This window comes from Anser anser, assembly GCF_964211835.1.
Source record: "Anser anser genome assembly, chromosome: 2".
Classification (NCBI taxonomy): domain Eukaryota; kingdom Metazoa; phylum Chordata; class Aves; order Anseriformes; family Anatidae; genus Anser; species Anser anser.
The window spans coordinates 85,951,010-85,965,232 of NC_139721.1; the positions used below are offsets into that span (position 1 = coordinate 85,951,010).

Genomic DNA, 14,223 nt, shown 5'->3' on the forward strand with positions numbered 1-14,223 from the left:
TTCAGTTTTGTCCCCTTCAAGGGGACAAGCAAACCCTCCTTATTCAGACAGATGGGAACATGGAGGCTAATGGTTAGGTATAAGATATTTATGTGGTTACAGGCAGTATATTGCATCCCTGCACACTTCCTGCACTATCCTCTCTCCACTGTCCTCGCATGCTAACGCAAGTGGATAGCAAAAGGCAGTCAGCAGACAGAGATTTTACTGGGAAGTTGTTGTAAATTGCTGCTGAGACAGGTCATACCACAAATCATTGTTCCCTTCACCTGAGCAAGAAGGATGTGAGGGAGGAATTGTACTTTAGAAAGGATGTCCCTGAGTCATTCTATCTCCCACACTCTCCTGTGGTGCAACTTGCAGGACACTCCTGTTTTTGCTTTTATGCCAAAAGGAACTATATAGCCCCTAGCAAAAGAAAGACCCAGACCAGAAATTACATGTCACACTTTGCTACAAAACCATGCCCTTGGCTACTCCTGTGTAACTTGTTTTCAGTTGAACCATATAGGTGTACTGCTGACAGGAGAGGTAAACTAACTTCAGCTATAAAACTTCCCGTCCTGTAGAGAACATTTTAGTATTCCTGAGGATCTCAGTACATAGAGAAAGATAATACAGTACAAAATTGGGATTCCGTGTTTTAAAAAAACAGCCTTTATAGTTCTTATGGGTTTATGTGGCTAGTTTTGGTAGCCAGGGGGCTGCAGGGGTGGCCCCTGGGAGAAGAGTACCCAAAATGCCCCATGTTAGATAAGGGTCAGTCGTTATACAGTCATTACACTTTTGGAACGATTCTGTTGTTTTAGGAACCTCCAAAACTTGCATTTATTTCTTTATACATTTTTTAGGAGGCGTACTTTTGCCTCCTAAATGTCTCCGACATTGTGGGGATGCCTCCAAGGAAATAGCACCAATGTTGAAATGTGTCAGTCTACCACCCTCACTTAATAAAAGTGTACAATGAAGCTCAAAGTGCACATTGCATAACATAATTGGAAATGTCTTACAGCAATATGTTGTACTACTTTTCTTATCTTTGGAAGTTTGGCCTAAGCAAAAAGAATGGTACTGATTACTATTCCTAAACTGGGATTGAGAACAGCGGTCAGATAAGGACAAGAGTGCTTTGGAGTTGTCTGAGTCCCTAGAACTATCAGAAGAAAAAGCCTGATGAAGTGAACAGTTTTCCAGTGAGTATGGATAGGATTCAGCCACTTCCTTCTGTCCAGATAACAAGATAACATCTTTAACTTAACATCCACACTCTGTTTAACAAGGCACTGAACTAAAGTGCTGAATATTCAAGATTGTACTCTTTGCTAGATGCAATCAACTTTGCTGTGTTTTCTGTACTCACTATGGCCAGAAAGTCTGGAAAAGAAAATGAGTCATATATATATTAAAAAAAAAAAAAAAAAAGTTGGATAAAATTGCAGGAATCTTTGGAATCTAATATAATATTAATTGATGACAAGTTGTATTGCTTTTGCATGAGATCTCACTAATTCATAAATTTGCTGTACAGTTCCACTTAAATAAATGCAACTATGCTGATGTAAGCCAGATGAGAATTTGGAGTTGAATCTGCCCAGCATCTGCTTTTGAAATTAATGAGGATGACAGTAAAATTCCAGTGCTAAAATGCATGGCAATTGTCAGATACTATTGAGAGTTATCTCGTTTGGTTGTCCCTGGCCACCATGGAGAAAAAATGTGGAAATTGCCCAAATGTGGAAAATATGTTGGTTATGAAAGTTCAAATGGTTCACTTCAAAGTATTTTTAATGTCTTTAGGTGGTTTATTATTGATACGCATATCTCTGGACAGGTGAAGAATAAGGGTGATTTCACTCTCTCTCTCTTATTATAAAGTCTTTTATTCTGCAGCTTTTGCTGTTATCCTAGAGTATTCCCACACCTGATTTCTGGTTACTCTCTTTCCAGCCAAAATGAAGCAGATGACACCTCTTTTTGTTAATTACTTATTAACAAGGAAGAAATTACTGGGCAAATTGAATCTCTTAGTACATTTTGTGGAGTATGTTATCTTTTTTTATACCAAAGAATCTTTTCAATTGTAGAATAAATAATAATTCAGCACGTTGAAGCTATTGGTACATGATTGACTTCTAGTTTATTCAGCTCCTGAGCATAACAGAACTAAGGCAACTACTGTATGAGTGATTTGGTCCAGCTGAAAATTTATGAATGTAGTGGTTTATTGTTGATTCCTTCACTGTTCAGATAGAGTAAAAGGCCATAGAAGAATATTATTGAGTTTACAATTGATGCATGGTGATGTATTGTGCTGCACTGGTTTGTGTTTCTGAACTGAAGATGTTTACATGAGAGTAAGAAAATTACGCTGGAATAATTTACTGCTTCTGTATTTGTTTTGGCATTCAGTTTATTCAAATGATGAATTTGGGAAATACAGCTTTTTTTTTCTTTCTTTTTTTTTTTTAAATGCTATTCATCTATTAAAATAAAATTCCAAACATCTAAGTTATTCTTTGATGAAACACAAGTATCTAATGACCTTGACAGTAAAAATATCATGGCTTATGCAATGATACTGTAAAGGTCTCATAAATTTTACTACTAAACTATATTATTTGGTAGAAGATTTTTTGCCATGATTAGTATCTTCTCATGTCTGTGAGGTAATAGTTTTAGTTGTTAATGAGGAACAGTCTTGAAAAAATGAGATTTTTGTTTTGTATACATTCTAAAACCTGTTGTGACTTTAAAATTTTCTCATATATAAATATATATATATATTAGTTCTTTGCCGCAGTCATGGCTTGTGGTAATAAATTCAAAAGGTTAATTACAGATTGCATAGAAAATTATTCCCCCCCCCCCTTTCTTTTGTCCACTGGTTTAATGTACTGTCCCCTCTGTATAAGAATGATGAGTCAAGAGGGATGTCTAATTTTTACTATCTATATGATTATATTAGCCCCTTTTAAAGACGTACTTCTTTTCTGATAATTTTCTCTCCTTTCTCTGAACAATCTTGGTCCATTTATGTAGATGATTGATAAGAACGGAATTCAAAATCTTGAATTATATTTAGGATGGGGAATAAGACCCAGGACAACTGACGTCCATTCTGTTGTTTAGACTGCAGCAAGACTTAAAAGTGATTCAAATATTGTTTCCTTTTGTCAACACTGAATTTAAAATGCTCATTTCTTGCCCAGTTGTCCAAGTCAACAGTAAGTCACAGTAGTTTCTGCACAAACTTAAATCATGTTGTCTCTTCAAATTTTGTCACTTCATACTTCAGTCCCTTTTCTGGACCCTGTTTTCTCTTTCAGACCTTTACTTGCAGTAGTAAAAAATTAAGATAATTCACTTACGTCCTATGAACTTCTAATGAATGCTGACTTCTATACCTTAAAAGGACAATCAGAATAGTAGGTTAGAAACAAAACAGTATTATAAGACTGGAATTTTTAGTTTACAACTACCAAAGGAGATTTGAGAAGTGGTTAATAAAAGGAAAAGTATTCCTGACACTGAGATCTACTAGGTTGTTTAAGAAAAATGTGAAAGATTCCAGGGCTGGTGAGAATAGGGACTCAACTAGACATAACAGTAAGAAACCTGTAACTGGAAGCTTTCACGAATGGCAAAGAAGTTGTCTAGATGCCATTTTCATATTCAATTTATTTGATTGTATTTGAAATCATAAATAACACAGTGTGTGTCTGTGGCTTAATTATTTTGTAAAGGATGCCATGTCATAACAAATAAGATTGTAAATGTTGGGATGACTTGCTGTCCATTCTGCAGTACAAATTTATGGGTAAAGCAACCTCTTTTTCCGTGAGGGCTTGTAGTAGCAAATCACCTTAGTCTTGACACATGAAATCCATTTAGTCAAGCTCAAGAATATGTTTACATTTCTTATTAATACGTGTAAAAACCTTCTCAGTTGAATAATAGTTATTTTTTATTATTAGTCCCACGTGAAATGGCAATCTCTGTATGATAGGCATTCTGTAAGTCATATTAAAAGATATTCTATGTTCTAAAAAATTACTGTCTGAATAAGAAATATTGCCAAATACAGTCTTATTACCCAGATTTTGCAAATGAGAAGCTTTTGTTCAGTGGAAACAGAGAGGCACTTCTAGAGGAGCATCTCTAAAATCGTTAGCTACCACTGTTAGGGCAGAAAAGTCAAGTCTCCTACTGACCATAGGGGGAACACTTAGCTTAGATTTATTGCCTGTTTCTCAGGCATTATAGTTAGGGTGACAGCAGTTAGGGTGACAAATGTCTTCTGTCTTGTCTGTGTTATGCTAAATACATTTGAGGTTCAAACTTTTATGGTTACTTCTGAGTGATCTAAGTCACGTGACAGTGTTTTCTCTGTAATAATTAGATTTCTGATGTGAATGCCTGCAGAATGTATGTAATCTAGTTCCTCTGTCATTGGGTTAACAACTTAAAAATTGCTTTCTTGACCACTCATTCTACTAAAATAAAATTACACCAATTTACTCAAATAATGAATAAAAACAGATCCTAAGTAAATTTGGTTAAGAATCTCAGTAGATGTTTATGATTATTGTTCTTTCAGCATTTACAGAGTAACGTATGATAGAGCTTGTATTGCAAATGTAGGTTCCAAATCTAAAATGTTATCCATCTCCACTGGTGTGTCAGACCACTATTACTAAATATGATATCCTGTGAACTCCTCTCTTAGCCACAAACTGGTATTTCCATGAACAAACCTGAATGGAAAATTGAGTCAACAGGCTAACACTGTAACTGTCGTCCAAGAAGCGAGAAAAAGCAGATGAAGATGGTCATAAAAGCTGGCATACTTTGGCTGGACTAATTTGAGCACGTTGGCCTGAAAACTTAGTATTACAAAAGTCCAGTTTCTGTATTGTCCTAGAAGCAAAAATAGGTAACAAATACACCTCATTCTTCTCTTGCTCTGTTTTTTTTTCCCATCTAAATTTAAGCTGTCATCTTTAACAGATTTATTTGTATCAGTATAAATGAAAGGCAAATTAGGTCCTTTAAATGCATTCCCTGTGGGTTTTTTTTCTTCTTCTACCACAAGCGTAGAAGAGAACGTGCATTTTTGTGCTTTGCTACTGATTTTATCTCTGTCTTTAAGAGTTCTTTCTGTCATAATTTGGCATTCTTTCTCTTCATTTTATTTAAATTGCCACATACACATGTTAAATAATCCTAGCCTGTTTGGGTTTTGTTGTTCCTTTCTTTTCCTTTCCATGGTGATTGATTGCCATCTGGGGGCTAACATGAGCCCACCATGCTAATTTCACTTACTCTGCCCATTAACTGCTATTGTCCCCAGGGTCAGAGGCAAATGTATGAAACCACTTTATCACTCAGCTTACAGAACATCTCATACAGTGAGCCTTGTATTACGAAACGGCTACATCAGCCTCTAATTACTCAGCTCTACCCTGTGTTGCATGCTGGTGCACCTTGAGAAACAGCATGCAAAAGCACATTTGTTTAAGTCCTCAGATGGTTAACATTGTGCATAACCTCACAAATTACTGCCTCAGCTGCAGCACATCCATTAGTCTGGAAGAATGAAGATTCCCAAGTGGCCCTGGTGCCTTTCCCAATTCCCTTGCGACCCACCAATCCTCTCAGTGCTTTCTCTGCATGTAGGGAGTGTTCAGAGCTAATCAGGTCAATGATCATCTCACGGCTCAGGGGACATGACAGGAGCCTATCACAGCAGTTACACGATCTTCCAGACCTGAGCACGCTTGCTGAGAATCTCATGTTAAGAAACATAGCTTTGGTGCTTCTTCTCTCACTCCCTAGGAACCTCTGAGGATTTCAGCTCATCTTTCTCTCTCTCTCCTTTAGACAGTGAAGAGTTCAACATAAATGAAAAACAGGCAGAGCAGTATGCAGCAACCCGGAGGGTGTTGATTGAAACTTAGATTACCCCCAAATCACTGTTGATTTGACCGATGCGCCAGCTTTACCAGAGAAAAGATTTCAATTAAGGTAAGTGCTGCTTTATCTGGCTGACTGCATCATGCTGAATTTCTGCATTGAAAGTTCAAACTGAGTAAACTGACAGTCTGCACTGCAGCAAGGGAGTCCGTGCCGTGTGTCAGGAAAGGGCTCAGGGCAGAGGCAAGTGTCCCAGCATGGAACCCGTGTCTGGAGAGATGCAGATTTTAAGCAGCTGCTTGTGAATGGCTGCAGTTATGTCTGATTCGGTGGCACTCTGAAGCTTGAAAAAAAATGTTAGAAATGTGCAGGGGTGTGAGAGGGGAGGAGGAAAGGCATGCACACCTTCCCCCTTTGTGCTTACTACATTTATTTTGGGAAGCACTACAACTGGAAAGCAAAAGTACATTATGGTAAAACTTGGGTCTGAGCAAGGAGCTTTGTTCATTCGCAGGCAGAAACTCGTAGACAAAAGGCTTCAAAGTTCCGTGGCATTTAAATGAGACAGAAAGGGATTTTCGAAATGAGAGTCGAGAATATGCATGCAGCTTTCCATGTTACAGCCAGACTGAGGGCTGTGACTCATGTGTGGACTGTTATACTCAGCAGCTGATGGGTTTTAGAACAGTTCGTTTTGCAGAATTAGCAGTTCTGTCAGGGGAGAAGTGTGAGCAGGGGTGCTGCTTCAATATGAGTGGTCAGAAAATGAAATTGGTAGTTGCTGGGGGGAAAAAAAAAAGTAGTGTTTGAAGAGGAACAGGACACATTTTTCATGGGGTAATAGAAAGAGTGTGGCATATCAAAAGAAGTATACTGATGATTGAAGATCTTTACTTGAAAAAAAAAAAAAAAGAGTAGATGAGAAGAGGCTATCTTGAAAGATTAAATGACTAATAAGAAAAAGTCAAGGATGCTTATGCAGCCCGGAGTTGGTTAAGCAACCCAGTGTATCTATGGCAAATCCACACCAACATGTCTAAAGTGAATTGAATTTGATAGTCTGAGTCAAGTGTACATTTAATATCTATGCTGTCAGGGATAACTGAGGAGCTAGTAAACAGCCCAAACTTTTTAATGTTGTAAGGGACCAAATTAAGATCTGTTGTATTAAACATGTCAGTGTTCTTCCTGTCACCCACAAAAAATTACACATTGTCTTTAAAAACCTGTCATAATAGGGAGAAAAGATCAGTGAAAAGTTAACTGATTCCAAATCTTGCTGTCTTAAACAGATGTTTAACTCCTAGGCAGTTTACAAAAGTATGAATTAATTGCACTGCTTTTTCAGCCAATGCTGTTTACTGACATTAAATATCTGTATCTTTGATTATCATCCAGTGTTGGTAATATAATTCATAACGCTATATCTTGCATTAAAAGCTCAGCTACTCAATTTAATTAAAATAAAAAATAAAAAATAAAAATCAAAAATACCTCCCAAGCACCTGCTCCACCCCATCTCTTCCTCCACCCATCCCCCTGAAAAAGAAAAATTCAGGGAAATGTTGGTTACCTGCAGGTTTGTTATTTATTCCATTAGCTTTTTCAGTGAGAAATACCAAGCTGTCTTTCTTACAAAAATATAAGCATATTGAAAAATGACCTGAGGTTTTGGGGAAATGTACTTAGAATACTGATGGTTTTAACAATGTATCAGTATTTTCTCTAAGTTCTGCATTTTATAATGGTAATTCAGTATGTCCACTGTTTTCTTGGAAAGGAAGTTCCTTTGGGAAGTAGTTACAGGCACTGATTCTCATCTTGGCGTAGCCTGTGGCTCACTTCTTTTTCCACGTTACATTAATAATGGCATTTACTAAGTTTTGTGCTGCTTGAGATGCAAGCCTTGACCAGGCTAGAAATACTTGAATGCATAAATCAGCTGCCATTATACTTGTCTTCAATGATTTTTCTTTCATGAATAATCAATGGTTTCCCAGCATAATTAGTATTCATTAATACACATCAGAATATTCATTAAAAAAATCAAAAGACAATAACTTGATGCATTGCAAGGGAAAAAATCTGGTGTAAACAATTCCTATGCAGTTGCAGACTTCCAGGTAACGTACAAATAGCAGCAACTTCCATTCCAGTCTCTCACAGGCACTGACTATAAACGCTGTTTGACACGATGGCTTTGTTCCCCTTTTGTCTCACAAAGCTGTTGCTGTAAGTAAAAAATAAATAAATCACGCTTTCATGGTATTGTGTCTGTGGGTTTCTAAACAAGTCTTACAAATGCACTTACATCCCTATTATTGTTTTAGAAGATCAGATGTTCTATCTGCTTCTAAGTGAAGAACACTTACATTCCAGTATTCCTCAGAGATTGTATGAGATGACAATTCACCAGACACTGGGAAATGCTGCTTTTCCTTGTGTTTTGATAAAACAGACAGTAATGTTACAGTTATTTTCTGGTCTCTTCCATTAGTGGACTGTGGACTTCTTCATACGGATTGACCATCCAAAATGACCTCAGCAATATGGGGAATTTAATTCCTCATTAAACGTAATTGGGAGCATCTGACTCACTGAAGCTTTTCTGACTTGGTGAGCATAGGAATACAGGTTACACAGGAAAGCAGCGGCAGAGACATCTATATAGCCTAGTTTCCCTCTCGCAGACTTTTTTTTTTACTCTAAAGCCATATCAAATAGTATTAAATATACATCTGTATGCAGAGTTCAGCGTTATTTCAGATATTTCTGCCTCTTTGAATGAGGCCAGCGTTAAATTTTGTGCCTCAAGCTGAATCTCCTTATTATCAACAGAAGAGTAAGACTGCTATCTGGCCCAACACTATTAAAAATTAGTGTTTCATACTAATGCTTTAATACTTTAAGAGTTTTCTTTCTTTTTTTTCTTTTTTTTTTTTTTAAGGAAGGTTTTTAAATTGAGGTTCAGAATGGGTTAAAGCAAAGGGAGCTCTCTGCAAGATGATACAGAACCAACCACAGAGAAGCAAGCAACGGTTCTGCTAAAACTGTGATAGTGATACGTGAAAAAGAAAGTATGTTAATTACTACAGTTAATAATCCAGAAAATGTAAGGTAAAGAGATATATTTTGTCATTTCAGGAGGAATGGGTGAAAGCAGTGTAGAATAAACTTCAGGGACTACTGAGTTCCCCCAGTTTCTTTTCTCACAGCTCTATGAAAAACTCCCAGAAAGGGAGGCTTTTCAAGCTCTGTGTTATTAACATGCCTTTGCAAATTAACATCTGCTTTCCCAGCAAGACCCTTGTGTCCCACCAGACTCTTCTTATCGCTGCAACTCTTGTTACTTTCATAGTTTGGTTCTCAAGCTCTTATTCTTGGACCTCTTCTGGTAAAGCTTCTGTTTCTTCCTAATGATATTTTTTCTCTTTTCATTCTGTTCTTCATAGCATTCTTCCTCTTTCTTTTCTTTTTCTTCATCTACCATAAGGTAGTGCTTCATCACTTTTGTATGCATTCTCTTCTTTCCTTGGGTGCTGTTAGGACATCATTGTTTTTCATTTGATCCACGTGTGTAAATTCTTCTCTTTTATTGCAACAAACAAACAAAAAACTGAAAACACTCTAGTACTCGAATGACATATACGCATTCAAACACTCTACCATCTCAGCCATCCTTTTTTTCTGTTTTGTTCTATTTAATTGTTCTAGTTTTACACTCTTCATGTCAGAGGCTATTATCTCAGTGTCAAGTCAGTAGCAAACACAAGAAGAGCCAGTTCTATTTCCAGCTTTGGGGTCTATGTGTATATTGACACTAGAAATTGAGTGCTCTTAACTGGTTCATGAAGACAAAGCTCTGCAAGGTTTAACTCATATTTCTGAGGATGTCACTGTTCTTGCACAAGCATACGTTGGAGTTAATAAGAAACATACATTGCAGAGTATATACATAGATGCTTGCAAATACTTAAGATTATAGGGGTTGTTATTTTCAAGCCATTGTGAGACTTGCACCTTCTGAATGACTTCTCAGACTCATAATTAGTTGATTTAGAGGAAATTGTTTGTTACTAGTTTTTCTTCTCTTTATATGACTCTTTGTCATAGATGCGCCATATTAAAGGATGAGTTTCAAACCTCTGTCTTCTTTTGTATTAACACTTTCACTAGGGTCCACTTCTTTTGCAGAGATGTAGCTCATTGAAGGCATTGGGTTTTGTACGTGTCACTGGAAGAATATTTGCTGAGACAATCATTTTGTAGTAAGCCAGCAAAGGTTTGAAGCTTCAGAGGCATTTTCAGAGGGAGAAAGCTTCAGTCTGCTTTCTTGTTGAACTTTCAATCCTGGCAGTTTGGGGGGAAAAAAAATCTAAAAAAAAATATCTTCCATGTAGATGATTTCTATATCAAAGTAAAATACAAACCTACACTGCCATATTTATTACTAGACTTGGTATTTAGCAAAAGTCAAAGACATATGTTTTACAATTCCAGTACTGAAATGGATTGTTTAAAGAGGCTTCTTTTCTTCCAAACATATGGGAGCTAAGATACTGCATCGTGAGAGTAGGTCAGGTTACAGGCGCACCTGTGCTTCAATTTCTGTCAAACATATCATTTCCTCTTTTTGAGGGTGAAGAGAGTCTTCCTGTATAGATCAGACTCGCTGATGTGCACCATACTGTTCTGTTGCTGGAAGGGCATCTTTCTCCTATAGGTGTCTTATCTGTCAGTATTTTTTAAGGCAATGACTGCATTGTTTTTGACCTGTGTATGACGCTAGCTATGTTTACTGTCCTGTGTCCTAGCAGATTGTGATTTGGGGTCTGTTGGAGATGGAGTCTCTGTGCTGAATGGCCCCGACCTGGACTTTGAGATCAGATTGGAAAGGTTTTTTGGAGATATGTATATGAAACATAGAGCTGAGATTCAAAACAAGGAAGTATCTAGGCACCTTAACTCACAATAAAATGCTGTCTCACACTTAAATTTAAAAGTTAAATTTAAAAGTTGCATGTCTGGGTACTAGAATTATTTTGTCCTTCAACTTTCAGAGTACAGTATTTTCAGACCAGTCTCCAAAGCAGATGATGAGAAGTACTTAAATGTCTTTGGTAAGGAGTTTTTGTTTCCAGATTTAGATCAGATTTATAATTCTTTTCATGCATGCATTTACTCACTGAGCACATTAATACTATGTCCAGCACATCAACTATACTTACAAAATACCGTTATGGCTGACTTGCTTAGAGAAATGTTTGAAATTCTTTTTTCCCCAGTGAAAGTAAAGAAGAATGCAAACCCACTCATTTTCCAGAAAACAGACGAGACACTTGACCTTTCTTGATCAACAGTGTGTGCTTCAGCACTGATCCCCAAACCCAGCTTTTTGACCTAGGTCATTTAGAGTCTATAAGCATTAGTTTCTTGGCTGCTGTTCTCTTAAGGCTGCCAGCAAGTGCTAAACGTAATTGTAAATGCATACACACATTTGCCAAACAGTTCTCTGTGGCCGCTTACTCATTTCACAAAGATTTTGGTTTGTTTATGCACTTGAACCACTACCCACAGGAGCTGATGACCAGGCTCTGAGCTCCCTAACCATTCCTTTATGTTCTTCAGTCCCCTTCAACCGTTTGTACATACACAGTGCAGTGTTTATGTATATGTAGCTGAGATAGCATTTTAATTAACTCTCTGAGAAGCCTATATGAAGATCACAAAGTATATTTACTAAGAATAACTTCGGCATTCTGTCTTCAGGCATATGTGTTCTGTGTGTGCATGTTGTAAACTTTCATATATATGTTTTATACGCAGTTCTATACCTATAATCAAATATATAATTTAACAACACAATAATAAATATCTACATCCCATAGTTCATTTTTCCTATTTAAGAAAATGCAGCAACTAAACACAATATTGGTAAATGGTACAAGTATATCAGAGTACAATTTAAATAAGTTTTTTAAGAATACTTGTAGCTTGACAAACAGCTAAAAATAATACTTCTTGACAAGATTTCCATTGTCATGAATAGTTTGAGTAGAGAATTACTCAAAAATTTTGATATTTTATGAGTAAGTGATTCTGCAGAATCTGACTTCATTCAGATTTAGTCGCAAGAAGCTTTCTGTAAAAATTTTTCAAGTTCAAGTAATATTTATGTCATTAAACTGGAGTATTAATTATACAACAAAATGAAAAGCCATTTCATTTCCCTTTAGGAAGCATGTATCTTTGCCTGTTAACAGTCTTTCATTTATCCCTAAAATATTAATAGGAATCTTGGTATTTGGTTGCCATAATTTTAAATATTTAACTCTCTGTCTTTAAATTGGTAAATGGAATATAAATACATTTCATTCTCTGTTACAACTGACACTTCCTATTCTTTTTTCTGGGTAAAATAGTAGCAATTTAGGGGATGGAGTAAACCCATCTAGTATAGATCTGCGTCACTGTAACTCTAAATGAAAGAAATTATGATTTACGCTGGTAATTGAAAAAAAGGAAAAAAAAAAGGCAAAAAAAAAAGCAAGCCCCGTGCCTTTCAATAAAGAGACCCCTTTTTATATCACTATGCAATGTGCAGTTCTCTCAAGTTACAGATGTAGCTCATGTTCTCATCTTTACATACCTTTCTTAATCAGACCTCCTGGACAACAAGACTCAGAAAGGTTTTTTATTAAAAAGAAAAGACAAACAAACGAACACCATCCAGCTACCACTCTTTCAGTAATTTGGCCCTTCTACCTTTGGGCTGGTTACTTGAAGAAGCACAGACATTAAAATAAGAGATAAAATATGATAGTTCAAGCTTCTGCCTGAAAGAGTACATATGTCAGAATAAATACAGAGGTAAGAGGTGATATTGAGAAAGTAAGTGGTGATAAGGAAAACACTGAAATGAACTTGCTAATTAAAATGCTGTATAAGTAATATCTCTCACATGTCACCCAGCATTTCTGACTGTAACATGTTACAAATCCTATGAGTTTTTTCAGCTTTCAAACCTTCTTACAGATTCAATGTAAAGACCTATGTCCCCTTCCCCCCCCCCCCCCCTTTTTTTTTTTGGGTGAGGTGGGGGGGGTCCTCACTGCACATAAATCTAGATTTAAATTTTCAGGCACCACTGTTTTCTCCTGCCTTTGTCCTTATGTCTCATCATCCCCTTCCCCCTTCCCTCAACCCCCCTTTTATTATTATTTGGGATGGTAATGTCCTTAGTCCAATGCACAGAATGTGTAAGCAGCTAAATTCCAGTCCGTCAATGGACTTCAATGCCACTCTGAATTACCCATCGGATGTAGCACATAGCAATTACCTGTCACTCTTTCTCACCCTGAGAGCTGAAATGTATCAGTCAAGGACACTTTGAGTTCCAGTAGCCAAGAAGGGGAGTAATCCTAAAATGGGTGTAGATTAGATACTCTGTAGGGCAGAACACAGCATAGCCATGAGGACAACCTTCTGGATTGTTTTAATAGGTAGAGTTTAAAAAAAAATACAATTAATATCAGAAATTACAGGTTTTCCTGTAGAAGTGTTTTTCTCTAAGCTTATTATTTACACTGGGTGGGGAAGTTTGTTTGTTTGGCTAGTTTTTTTTGACTCTGCCTGGAACTCCCTTGGGCATTATCTTCCAACAAACAATGGGCATTTTTTGCAAATGCTTTCTAAAGGTCACCTTTTTTTAATCAACTCACTTTTTCTGTAATAACTGTATGACATTTTTTGCCCTATTTGTGATCAATGAGCATGAATATTTTAAATGGAAAACACACACACTTAACTATATCTTCTAAATGTTGCTGTTATGGTTTGAGCAGGGGGGAGGGAGGGTCAGGAGGACAATGCTGAACATCCAGAATTACCATTCTTCTCACACTGCCTAGTGGCTGTACAGCCCTTTCTGTTATTAGATGCCTAGGGTTGCATTTTCAGGAAAAAATGACAGGATGATACCTTTTAATTTTCTTTTGAATGCACTTGATATAAATCTTCCTTACTGATGAAGAACAGGTGGAACTGGTTACCATGCAGCTTACCTCAGTTTTGATCAGTGCAGGTTGTACCAGGAAAAACACACTGATCTACCAAACATTTCTGAATGCAGCGTTTAGGTGCACCAGGCATTCAGCTTTCTACCGGCTGTTCTTTAGGTTTCCTTTGGACAGATACCATGGTGGAGAAATAGTTCATTACAACTTAAAGCATCCTTTAGCTTATGTCATTCTCTGACACTCTCCCTCTGACTTTGTGTCTATGTGTCTGTATGTCTTGTGCAAAAATGGT

The 14,223-nt window shown here is 36.9% G+C and overlaps 1 protein-coding gene across 20 annotated transcripts in view; it reads left to right on the top strand.

Moving 5' to 3' along the window:
* CDH12 (cadherin 12) overlaps nucleotides 1-14,223 on the top strand; it is a 568,098-nt gene that overhangs the window by 334,600 nt on the left and 219,275 nt on the right. For 15 of the 20 annotated variants that reach the window (XM_083824856.1, XM_083824852.1, XM_083824855.1 and 12 more), the window contains one exon: nucleotides 5,881-6,024. The exons of 2 other annotated variants lie outside the window; for them this stretch is intronic. The gene's annotated coding sequence lies outside the window, so the exon portion shown is untranslated. Of the gene's footprint in view, nucleotides 1-5,880; nucleotides 6,025-8,410; nucleotides 8,530-10,973; nucleotides 11,034-14,223 lie in introns of those variants that run through there. 3 more of the 20 variants (XM_083824861.1, XM_083824871.1, XM_083824873.1) reach the window with 2 other exon arrangements.